The 13,364-nt window shown below is 39.8% G+C and overlaps 1 protein-coding gene across 3 annotated transcripts in view; it reads left to right on the forward strand.

The window, feature by feature from the left end:
* Window positions 1–13,364, forward strand: part of SEC23A (SEC23 homolog A, COPII component) — an 82,427-nt gene that overhangs the window by 4,857 nt on the left and 64,206 nt on the right. For 2 of the 3 annotated variants that reach the window (XM_086363439.1, XM_086363440.1), the window contains one exon: window positions 10,707–10,789. The gene's annotated coding sequence lies outside the window, so the exon portion shown is untranslated. Of the gene's footprint in view, window positions 1–10,706; window positions 10,790–11,199; window positions 11,318–13,364 lie in introns of those variants that run through there. The other variant, XM_086363438.1, reaches the window with a different exon arrangement.

The following is a 13,364-nucleotide window of genomic DNA, read 5'->3' on the forward strand; positions in this document are numbered from 1 at the left end:
TTCTATGAAGACCTACAAGACCTTTTAGAACTAACACCCAAAAAAGATGTCCTTTTCATTGTAGGGGACTGGCATGCAAAAGCAGGAACTCAAGAAACACCCAGAGTAATAGGCAAATTTGGCCTTGGAGTACGGAATGAAGCAGGGCAAAGACTAATAGAGTTTTGTCAAGAGAACGCACTTCTCATAGCAAACACCCTCTTCCAACAACACAAGAGAAGACTCTACACATGGACATCACCAGATGGTCAATATTGAAATCAGATTGATTATATTATTTACAGCCAAAGATGGAGAAGCTCTGTACAGTCAGCAAAAACAAGACCAGGAGCTGACTGTGGCTCAGATCATGAACTCCTTATTGCCAAAATCAGACTTAAATTGAAGAAAGTAGGGAAAACCACTGGACCATTTAGGTATGACCTAAATCAAATCCCTTATGATTATACAGTGGAAGTGAGAAATACATTTAAAGGCCTAGATCTGATAGATAGAGTGCCTGATGAACTATGGATGGAGGTTCGTGACACTGTACAGGAGACAGGGATCAAGACCATCCCCATGGAAAAGAAATGCAAAAAAGCAAAATGGCTATCTGAGGAGGCCTTACAAATAGCTGTGAAAAGAAGAGAAGCAAAAAGCAAAGGAGAAAAGGAAAGATATAAACATCTGAGTGCAGAGTTCCAAAGAATACCAAGGAGAGATAAGAAAGCCTTCCTCAGTGATCAGTGCAAAGAAATAGAGGAAAACAACAGAATGGGAAAGACTAGAGATCTCTACAAGAAAATTAAAGATATCAAAGGAACATTTCATGCAAAGATGTGCTCAATAAAGGACAGAAAAATGATATAGACCTAACAGAACCAGAAGATATTAAGAAGAGGTGGCAAGAATACACAGAAGAACTGTACAAAAAAGATCTTCATGACCCAGATAATCACGATGGTGTGATCACTCACCTAGAGCCAGACATTCTGGAATGTGAATTCACATGAGCCTTAGAAAGCATCACTATGAACAAAGCTAGTGGAGGTGATGGAATTCCAGTTGAGCTATTTCAAATCCTGAAAGATGATGCTGTGAAAGTGCTGCACTCAATATGCCAGCAAATTTGGAAAACTCAGCAGTGGCCACAGGACTGGAAAAGGTCAGTTTGGATTCCAATCCCAAAGAAAGGCAATGCCAAAGAATGCTCAAACTACCGCACAATTGCATTCATCTCACACACTAGCAAAGTAATGCTCAAAATTCTCCAAGCCAGGCTTCAGCAATACATGAACCGTGAACTTCCAGATGTTCAAGCTGATTTTAGAAAAGGCAGAGGAACCAGAGATCAATTGCCAACATCCACTGGCTCATGGAAAAAGCAAGAGAGTTCCAGAAAAACATCTATTTCTGCTTTATTGACTATGCCAAAGCCTTTGACTGTGTGGATAACAATAAATTGTGGCAAATTCTTCAGGAGATGGGAATACCAGACCACCTGACCTGTCTCTTGAGAAACCTATATGCAGGTCAGGAAGCAACAGTTAGAACTGGACGTTGAACAACAGACTGGTTCCAAATAGGAAAAGGAGTACGTCAAGGCTGTATATTGTCACCCTGCTTATTTAATTTCTATGCAGAGTACATCATGAGAAACGCTGGACAGGAATAAGCACAAGCTGGAATCAACATTGCTGGGAGAAATATCAATAACTTCAGATATGCAGGTGACACCACCCTTATGGCAGAAAGTGAAGAGGAACTAAAAAGCCTCTTGATGAAAATGAAAGTGGAGAGTGAAAAAGTTGGCTTAAAGCTCAACATTCAGAAAATGAAGTTCATGGCATCTGGTCCCATCACTTCATGGGAAATAGATGGGGAAACAGTGGAAACAGTGTCAGACTTTATTTTTCTGGGCTCCAAAATCACTGCAGATGGTGAATGCAGCCATGAAATTAAAAGATGCTTACTCCTTGGAAGGAAATTATGACCAACTTAGATAGCATATTCAAAAGCAGAGACATTACTTTGCCAACAAAGTCCGTATAGTCAAGGCTATGGTTTTTCCAGTGGTCACGTATGGATGTGAGAGTTGGACTGTGAAGAAAGCTCAGTGCCGAAGAACTGATGCTTTTGAACTGTGGTGTTGGAGAAGACTCTTGAGAGTCCCTTGGACTGCAAGGAGATACAGCCAGTGCATTTTAAAGGAGATCAGTCCTGGTTGTTCATTGGAAGGACGGATGCTAAAGCTGAAACTCCAATACTTTGGCCACCTGGTGCGAAGAGTTGACTCATTGGAAAAGACCCTGATGCTGGGAGGAATTGGGGGCAGGAGGAGAAAGGGACGACAGAGCATTAGATGGCTGGATAGCATCACCGACTCAATGGACATGAGTTTGAGTAAACTCTGGGTGTTGATGATGGACAGGGAGGCCTGGCATGCTGCAATTCATGGGGTTGCAAAGAGTCGGACACGACTGAGCGACTGAACTGGAACTGGAACTGGCTGTAGATTAGAGAGAGGCAATTCTATTAGATTCAAGGTCACACTTAGTCTTAGATCACACCCTTTGGGCATGAGCAGTCAGTCTCTTTATCTCTGAGAATGCTGTTCTTAAGCTTTTGAATCCAGATCCAACAAAGCTTACTTGAGGCCGAAAAGTTGAGGCAAGGTCTAATTTAATTATAGAAACCCCAAACCCAATACTTTACTCCCCTTTTAAAGTAAAAATACAAATCTAGCTCCTTCCTTTTAAAGTAGGAGTTCTCTTCTTTGCTACATGGTTTTAATAATTCTTACGTTCTTTGGAAATCAAATAAACAGTAGATAAAAAGAAAAGGAAAAAAACTTCAAAAAATATTTTTCAAAAAATATTTTTTAAAAAATTTAAAAGTAACCATGTTCTGTTTCTTTAGCTATAACTGAATGAAGAGCAGAGCATACTGTTTCATATGTTTTGTTTGATTACATGTACTCTTAGTAATAATTATGTATTTGGTCAGAGTGGCAGAATGAAATGATATTGAAGTATAATACTGGTGGGGCACTCTGTGGAGTAGAAACAATTGCTGTTTGAACAAAAGCTAGAAATTTTAATGACAAGTCTCGCCAACGTTTAAGGAGGATATGACAGGCATGAAACTAATACCAAGTGCTCTAGGTTTTAAATGGACATAAACACCCTGACCTTGGATATGCTACTTAAACTCTATTATCCTCACATTCATTTGTTATGTACAGGGATTAGACTAACTGATCACTCAGATCTGTTTGAGTTTAGAATTCTATAACTCTTGTGTATAATTTTTTTTACAAATTTATCAATTTTTTTATTGAAGTAGAGTTGAATTACATTGCTGTGTTTGTTGCTGCTGTACAGCAAAGTGATTTGGTTATAAATATATGTATATATTTATGCATTCTTTTTTAATATTCTTTTCCATTATGGTTTATCATAGCATATTGAATATAATTCTCTGTGCTATGCAGTAGGAGTTTGTTGTTTATTCATTCTATGCATAAAAGCCTGTATTTGCTAGCCCCATCCTCCCACTCCATCCCTCCCCCTTGATAATCACCAGTCTGTTCTCTATGTTATGGTTCTGTTTCTGTTTCATAGGTAGGTTCATTTGTGTTATATTTTAGATTCCGTATGTAAGTGGTATCTTATGTTATTTGTCCTTCTCTTTCTGACTTACATCACTTAGTATCATAATCTCTAGCTGCATCCATGTTGCTACAAATGGCATTTTTAAAATCACTGAGTAGTATTCCATTGTATATACGTGCCACATCTTCTTTATCCATTCATCTGTCAATGGACGTTTAGGTTGTTTCCATGTCTTGGCTATTGTGAATAGTGCTGTTATGAACATAGGGCTGCATGTATGTTTTTCAATTAGAATTTTGTCTGGATCTGTGCCCAGGAGAGGGATTGCTGGATCATATGATAACTCTATTTTTAATTTTCTGAGGACTCTTCATGTTGTTTTCCACAGTGGCTGCATCACAGTGGCTACATTCCCATCAACAGTGTAGAAGGGCTCTCTTTTCTCCATACCCTTTCCAGCATTTGTTGTTTGTAGACTTTTTGATGATGGCCATTCTGACTGGTGCGAAGTGGTACCTCATTGTCGCTTTGATTTGAATTTCTCTAATAAATTGTCATGTTGATTATTTAGGTCTTCTGCCCATTTTTGGAACTCATAAAATAGATCTACATTTTCATTAAGGTCAAACATGAATGAAAATTTATCACCATGTGTATACTGCAATAAGAATAGGCAAAACAAACTCCTGAAATTGAAAAGGATTCATCATTCAAGGTGATTTAAAACTAGATAACACTATAATGGAAAACTATTTTATGAAATTAATATAACATTCCAAGACTATTTTTCAGATTTTTTAAAATCACTTTGCTGATAAAGGTCTGTAGAGTTAAAGCTATGGTTTTTCCAGTAGTCATGTATGGATGCGAGAGTTGGACCAGAAAGAAGGCTGAATGCCAGAGAATTGATGCTTTTGAACTGTGGTGCTGTAGAAGACTCTTGAGAGTCCCTTGGACAGCAAGGAGACCAAGCCACTCAATCCTAAAGGAAATCAACCCTGAATATTCATTGGAAGGGCTGATGCTGAAGCCAAAGCTCCAATACTTTGGCCACCAGATGTGAAAAGCTGACTCACTGGAAAAGAAACTGATGCTTGGAAAGATTGAGGGCAGGAGGAGAAGGGGGAGATAGAAGATGGCATCATAGACTCAATGGACATGAGTTTGAGCAAACTCCAGGAGATAATGAAGGACAGGGAAACCTGGCATGCTGCAGTCCATGGGGTTGCAAAGAGTTGGACATGACTTAGCAACTAAACAACAGTTGTAGTTGTATGAGCAGACTACAACACTATATGGACTATGGCATCACATATGCAATATATATATGGACACTCTGCTGATGCTTAGTATTACTTTTTCCATTGAGTACTCCAAAAATAGTTGCGTGGTGTCTTATAATGTCACCATCTGAACAAACAGAAGACAATCCATGTTAGAAAAAACTACAGGTGCTTCATTTATTCCCTAGTCTAGTGGTTAGGATTTGGTGCTTTTACTGTTGTGACCCGGGTTCAATCCCTGGGCAGAGAACTGAGATCCCACAGGACAAAACCCAAAAAACAGATTAAACCAGAAAGAAAAAGTAGAGGTGAAGGCACCATCTGCTGGTGACCATATGCAATTTCAAGAAATTTGTATTCTTTGACTCTACTACTGAAATCTCCAGTTTGGAAAAACCTGTGGGTTCAAAAGTGGGAAGGAAAATACTGGCTGTTACACATTAACTAGTGATTAAAGTAATTAATGACTGAAGACAAAGTCATAGGTTGTTTAGAATACTTGCCCCTAGATAGTCCCTGGAAAAAGTCCAAGGTCAGATATCTTTGGGAAATGTACACAAATGCCACTCTTAAAGATTCACAATGAATATTAACATATGAAAACTCTTGACAAATTAAGAGACCTATTTTACATAACTGGCATTTCCAGACTTTATTTGACCATGGGACCTCTCCTTCTTCCTCTTTTTAATTCGCTGTTGTTCAGCCACTCAGTTGTGTTCTACTTTTTGTGACCCCATAGACTGCAGTACGCCAGGCTATTCTGACATTTTCAAAAAATACCATTTTGAAGTAATTATCTTAGGAGTATTTGCTTTTAAAAAAGACTTTTTCTGTGGGGGGATTTATGTCAGATTTTATAGTTTTACAGTCAATCTAAATACATATGAATGATAATGATAAAAACAGTATTTTATAATTGTTTAAGTTTCATGCTCAATTCATAAATATTTGGGGGAACAGTCATTTTGTGCTAGGACTTACAGGGTGGTGTAACTGAAAGCAAACAGTTATAATCAGTTGCATGTTGGTAAATGTTTAACTAGTATCCTTCAAGTTTACATATTGATCTAAAATGCCTTGGTCTAGGGATGTCTATAATTAAATAGAAAGCCAGTAAAGATTGTTTTGGGAGATTTTCCCTTTTTCCAATTCGTTGTCTGAGTCCTTTCTCAGGAGCTCAAGAAATGTTCCATTCTTTAAAATGGCCATACTCTTCAAAGCAATCTACAGATTTAATGCAATACCTGTCAAATTGCCCATTACATTTTTCACAGAACTAGAACAAATAATCCTAAAAATTTTATGGAACTTCAGAAGACCCAGAATTGCCAAAGCAATCCTGAGGAGAAAGAACGAAGTTGGAGGCATAACCCTCCCAGACTTCAGACATTACTACAAAGCTAGAGTAATCAAAACAGTGTTGTTTTTTGTTGTTCAGTTGCTAAGCTCTTTGAGACCAGAATACTGCAGTGGGTTCTCCAGGGAATCTTCCCAGACCAGGGATCAAACCTGTATCCTCTGCATTGGCAGGTGGATTCTATACCACTGAGCCCCTAGGGAAGCCCCAACAGTGTGCTAGTCCTACACATACTACACGTAAAACAGACATATGGATCAATGGAACAGAAAAGAGAGAGCCCAGAAATCAGCTCACACACGTATGGTTAATTGATCTTCAACAAAAGAGGCAAGAATATCCAATGGGGAAAAGACAGTCTCTTTAGCAAGTGGTGTTGGGAAACCTGAACAGTTGCATGTAAATCAGTGAAGTTAGAACACGCTCTCACACCATTTGCAAAAATAAGCTCAAAATGACTTAAGACTTAAATGACATGATACCATGAAAGTCTTAGAAGAGAACATAGGCAAAACATTCTGTACTATAAATCTTACCTGTATTTTCTTAAGTCAGACTGATCTAGTCAAAAGAATATATACACATATCTATCTATATCTATGTATCAGAATCACTTTGCTGTATACCAGACCAAAAACAAACACAACATTGTAAATCAACTATACTTCAATTAAAACATTTCTTTCCCAGTCTCTATTCTTCTTCAGATCAAAACTACTTAACTTTCAATATATCAGAAAAAATAGTTTTCACCGTTTACCATCTGGACTCATTGTCCTTTTTAAGTTTATATCTTCAAGTCATTTCATGAATAACCAATACATATTTAGATTAAAGGGATATTCAATAAAGCCATTATTTAAAAAAGAATAAAAGGATAATGGAAAGCAACTTTATTGGAAATTTAAATAAGTAAGCATAGAAAATCCCAGTTTTTATTCCCTATTTTCCTGGTTTTGAAGATAATACTTCAAATGGGCAATGTGCTCTGAATGCGACTACCTTCTCATTGCCTGCAATAATGTGTCTGGAACACATCCGTCTGGCACATGGTGACTGCAAATTCCAAATACATTACTACTGCATACTATGAATTGCTTATTGTTACTTCTGGTTCTTTTTGCAGTTGCATCATCAAAACATAAGACAAAGAGTTTTCTGAAACCTTTAAAAGCTCATCATTTTGTGGAATAGAGGACAGCCATCTTCTTTGCTACCTAGTTGCAAAACATATGTATTCTTAGTTTAATAAATGAGCAACTCAAAGAATTTTTAATTTCTAGATTACCTGTTTCCTTCTTATCATCTTTGTATACAAAACTGCCATTAGCAAATATCCCCTTAAAAATAATCAAGTAAATTATCCATATAAACATCATAAAAGATGAAAGAATTCCATAATATGTGCTCTTAGCAAAATAAGATCATGCAGATGCTTGCTGCAAATCTTGTGGAATGAAGTTATTCCTTTTGAATGAATAACTAAATGAGGATATCACAGTTTTTGTCTTTAGAAATATGTTGTTGACTCATTAGTTCTTGACTTTGAAACATTCATTTAGGAAATGGTCATCTAAAGATTCTAATTTAAGATTTTGCTCTTATTATTAGAGAGAAATTTCTGTATTTCTCTCTATTTCTGTATTCATCTTCTGAATTCTCAACTATATTCAATGAAAGCTAGAGACATAGTATAAAGATCTTGAAAGAAGCTACAGTACTTGGAGCATTGCAAAAAGAAAACTGAAGGATAATGCAATAGTGATGCTTTACTTCACTATTCTATCATCTTAGGTAATTATATCATTTTCCATTTTCTTATTATTTTAGTATATTTTAAAGCATAGTTTGGAACAATTAATCATTAATGATGAAATAATTCCATGGATGATGAAGTAGCAGAATGTTGCAAGACAGGAAAAATAAGATCAGTAAGTTTCCATGATTTATCCTAGATTTACAAGAGTTCAATGGACCCATGTAACTACTGCAAATAGAATAAAGTTTTATCCTTTTTTTAAATTCTATTTTTTAATGAATTTTTGTGTTTTGGAAGACCTTTAAGAAAGAATAAAAGTTGTAAAAAAATCAATCCTTACAAATAGTACTCCCAGAAGAGGAAATCTTTGAAAACTAAAGTTGGGTCTAATAGATACTAATATGTAGAAGGGTTAACTCTTAAACTCATTAATCTTTAAGTACATAAAGACAGATATAATTGAATTTGTTACCCATCCTAACATTTATTTCATTGGAATAGGAAACAACAGCCTTTTGTCCAGTTGAAAACATAAACATTATGAGTTCTTAGACTTCATTGAGTTGGATGGCAAAGATCCCTCTCTGGGGACCATAACATGAATGAAATTACCAAAGGTGCTGTACTTTGATTTATTCCTCACGGAATTCCAGGATCCCAGTGGATCCTCTCATCTGTCTCTATTTACCCTACTCATTCTTAGATCTTGTTTTTTTCTGTGAATGTCCATATTCCACCTTTATATCATTGTCTACAGCTATTTACTTGCTGTACTTTCAGTCAAGAATCCTTGTTAAGGTGGCACACTGACCCCACTTTGTTTGCAGGTCTGTACAGAATTTTGATTCCCATTTCCTCTTCAGGAGTGTTTAAAATTTGACAACCAAAGTCACCCTCTTTTATCTTACAAAACAAGCTTAGAGAAAGTAAAATATATATTTGCTATGTATCTTCTTTCTTGTGAATATAAGCTTTGAAGAACAAAAAAATTAATCATTTTCTCTGTGCAGTAAAATGCTTATAGGGCTAAGCTTGGCAAGAGTTTAGGTATTGTCCTTTTTGGAAATAATTTCATGAACAATCTGTTACGTGAAGTAACTCCTGCCATATCAATAAATAAGAAATGTCACAGACATCAGCAATTTTGGAACACAATGCCTTCTGTCCACCAGATGCTGCCATGCCCCCCTCCCTACCCTCCACCCCCAGGATTGCTGAGAAGCTAGGGGAAGCAGCCATCTGCCACATTTGCCACTCCTTAAGGTGAACAAGGAATTAAGGATGTAAACAATCATAAAACAGGATTTGGCCCCAGAGAGTTGAGGTCCATATGAAAGGAATGAAGTCAGTGAGCCCAGAGACTTGCATCTTCCCATACGTAGAATGCTAAATTCCTTAACTTGATACCTGATTTCCCTTCAGTTCAGTTCAGTTCAGTCGCTCAGTCGTGTCTGACTCTGCAACCCCTTGGACTGTAGCATGTCAGGCCTCCCTGTCCATCACTAACTCCTGGAGTTTACTCAAACTCGTGTCCATTCAGTTGGTGATGCGATCCAACCATTGCATCCTCTGTCATCCCCTTCTCCTGCCTTCAATCTTTCCCAGCATCAGGGTCTTTTCCAATGAGTCAGTTCTTCACATGAGTTGGCCAAAGTAGGGGAGTTTCAGCTTCAGCTTTAGTACTTCCAATGGATGTTCAGGACTGATTTCCTTTAGGATGGACGGTTGGATCTCCTTGCAGTCCAAGGGACTCTCAAGAGTCTTCTCCAAAACCACAGTTCAAAAGCATCAATTCTTCAACACTTAGCTTTCTTTATAGTTCAACTCACATCCATATATGACTACTGGAAAAACCATAGCCTTGACTAGAAGGACCTTTGTTGGCAAAGTAACATCTCTGCTTTTTGATAAGCTGTCTAGGTTGGTCATAACTTTCCTTCCAAGGAGTAAGCGTCTTTTAATTTCATGGCTGCAGTCACCATCTGCAGTGATTTTGGAGCCCCCCAAAATAAAGTCAGCCAGTGTTTCCACTGTTTCCCCATCTATTTGCCATGAAGTGATAGGACCAGATGCCATGATCTTAGTTTTCTGAATGTTGTTTTCCCTTACCTCACAATAATCTTTGATGGTCAGACTGCCTGCCCCACTTTGTTGTAAACTTGTATATAGCATGACTCCCCCTCTTGCCTCCTTGGAGCAGATTTCTCAGGTCTAGTGAGATGCTGCTTCTGGGCTCAAAGTCCTTAACATTTCCACCAAATAAAATACCTCTCTTCTTTAAGGTTGTGACTATATTATTTTTTTAGTCAACAAACTCCTCACTGAAGGGTGGGATTGCCTCGGACCATCAAGGTTCAGTGTCTTTCCAGCCAATTTCCGTCTTCCCCATTTTGCTCAATTCTTTTCTTGAAAAGAGAAGCAGGAAACTCATCAAGATGAATCAACCAAAGATTGTAGAGGGTGTGTGTGTGTGTGTTTGTATGTGTTTAGCGGGGAGAGGTGGCGGAGGCAGTGTAGGAGGGGAGGTAAACTGGGAATACATCAATAGTGTATAAATAGTATGTAAGTTCTTCCAGACCGAATATTTGGCCTTTTTTGCCTACGCGGTATCACAGCATCGCTACTGTGCCTAGCACAAAGCAGACGAACGTTCAGTAAATGTTTGTTGCACTAAGTGAAAGAATGAACTTCTCACTTTGCTTTTTCAGGGGAGATGCGGCTTGTTCTTGGAATCAACCAGGGCCCTAGAGGAGAGGATGTCCTCGGGAACACCTCCGTTTCTCTCAACGAGGTGAGGAGTCTGGCGACAGAAGGTCGTACATCGTGGAGGCCCAAGGGGAGTGGGATCCGCCGTGACTCCTGGGAGAGGAGACCGCATCGCCACGACGCAGCCCCACCCTCGCGTTTTAGTTCCACCTGGTTTCCGCGCCTCTCCGGGGTAGTCGTGTTGGGTTTGTCACTGTCGCCCCGCCCCTCCAGCTCCGTCTCCGCCTTTCCCCCCTCCCCTCTCTCCTCCCCTTCTCCAACCTCCGGGCTCCGCCGGGGTCCCGCTCGCTCCCCTGCGGTTCGGCGGCTCGGTCGCCCCGCCCCCAGAATGTCCCCGCCCCACCCCCCAGCTCCCGCCCCGCCCCTCCCCCTCCCTTTGACGTGGCAGAGGCGGCACCAGCCATGTTGGTCCAGCAGTGTTCTGTGCGCAGGCCGGGGGCGGGGCTGCGCGGTCCCTGATTGCGGTGCCACGGCCGCTGCCGCTCGGCGGAGGGGACGGATTTGTAAGGTAGAGGCTGCAACAGGCGCAGATCTCGTACGTGGTGGCACTGTGGTAAGGATCGATTTCGGGGCCGCGAGCGCTCACTGGGAAGCGGGGGAAGGTCGGCGGCGGGTCCGCGGGCCGGGGTCTCGAGGGTGGTGCCCACTCTGCCTTCTGGGTGCCCCAGGCCAGATGGGGGTGCGCAGGGGCTGCGACCCGGCCCGGCGGGGGCTGCCTTGAGCCCTGAACTTGTGACCTTCTCACCCACCCCCTCTGCTTAGTTCTATCAGGGCCTGGGAACCCGGCTCCCTCACCCACCTACCCCAGATCAGGAGTGAAAGATAGAGTCGAGTGAAAAACAGCAGTTAGGGCATCTCTCGCAGCACCCCACCCTCCGTTCATGGCCGATCTGCCTTCCCCACCGCACCGCACCCCACCCCATCGCCGCTTCTGGGTACTTTGGCTTCTTGGTTCATTCCTTGTCTCATCCGAAGAGCCCTAGACTTTGACCCGACGTGACTTCGTCACTCGTAGTTTGGCCTTGGGAGTTAAAGGGGATAAGGAGAAAAGTGCAGGTAGAGCTCACACCTTGGGCCTTGATTACAAATAGACTTGAGTTTTAAGATTGGACCCATCGTCCGTACTTCCATTCGGCCCTAAATGTTTTCCCGTTTTGGTGGGAAGGGAAAAGTCATAGTAAATCTGCTTGTAATCACTGGAGTGAGTATGTTGAATCCGGGAGCTTCCTCAAGGTCCACCCTTCAAAGGAGTGGATAACTAGCCAAGTGAACTTGGTTAAAAGAAGTTTTAGATTTAATTATAGATGTATGTTAAGTCTTCCTTTTCTGCCTTCTCCAGTAGTCTTAACTGACATCATTTTGGAAGTTCAGTCATTTTTAATTGGCTCAGAATTTTAGATTTGGAAGGGGCCTTGTAGTTTTCCAACCAAAACCCCTCATTTTACTGATGAGAATTTGAGGATCAGAGAGGTTAAGCTATTTGTACAGTATAGTAAATCTAGTCGTGGGAAGTAGTTGAAGACACTACTTTGAGGATTTTAGGACAGAAAAGTGGGAAAGCCACATTTAATTGTCTATTAACAGATATATCTGATTGGAAGGAACTCAAATTTTACTTGCAATTTACAATGTTTCTCACTTATCTACCTATAACATGGCTAATGGGCATATATCTGATGTGCTAGGTTAAAGTGACTTAATGTTTCTTTACTTTAGTTATACCATAAGAAAGTACATTCCCAATGATTATAAGTTGTGCTGTAAAGGAGACGTTTCTTTAGAATGGTCTTTTATGTTTTGTACCACTTAATAAAATGTAATGACTAGTATATTGTCTGCATCCTAGTTTAGTGTTTGAATCAAAATTTTTTAGTTTTATGCTTTTATACAGACAGTACTAGGGGAGAGAATGCTTATCAAATAATGCCATTTCATAAAGAGCTGGTTTGCAAAAGGACTTTATTTCAGATATGCAGTTGTTGAATATGGGACCAAGCCTGGCAGGATTGGTTCTAGAGTGAGTGATTTTAAGATTAATTTCTCCCTTGGAAAGGAATTTGGGGAGGTGTTTTGCATGTCTCTGTAATCGGACCAATTAAGAAGAAAAACGTGGGACTTTTTCAGACTGCTGTTGAAAAGTGATAATGTAAGAAATAAATAGATGTGATTTAAAGGACAAATATGATCTTAGAGCAGAGCGATTGAGGAGACAAACAGTGAGGAAGAGGAGGGGAATTGTACTTAAATATCAATCAGGTGATACTCAGTATGTCTCAGTAAAAAGTAAGGATGTCGAGTTACAATCCAGGCTTGTTACCTCTTGTAGAAACTTAAACCTGGCCAATGGCTGTGTGTAGATGTCTTCACGTTAAGTTTCATAGAGCCTGCTCTACCAGCTTCCATGCTTTTAAATTAAGCCCTAGAGTCCTAAGGGAGTGATTCTCAGGACCTCTTTATAATCTTAAACATTATTGAGGATCCAGAACAAAAGAAAAGAAAAAAAAAAAAGTCCCTTAGTACGTCCTACTCTTTGCAACTCCATGGACTATACAGTACATGGAATTCTTCAGGCCAGAACACTGAAGTGGGTAGCCTTTCCC

Source organism: Bos grunniens, chromosome 21 (genome assembly GCF_055505025.1).
Source record: "Bos grunniens cultivar Pamir isolate PY7600 chromosome 21, Bosgru_T2T1.0, whole genome shotgun sequence".
Classification (NCBI taxonomy): Eukaryota; Metazoa; Chordata; class Mammalia; order Artiodactyla; family Bovidae; genus Bos; species Bos grunniens.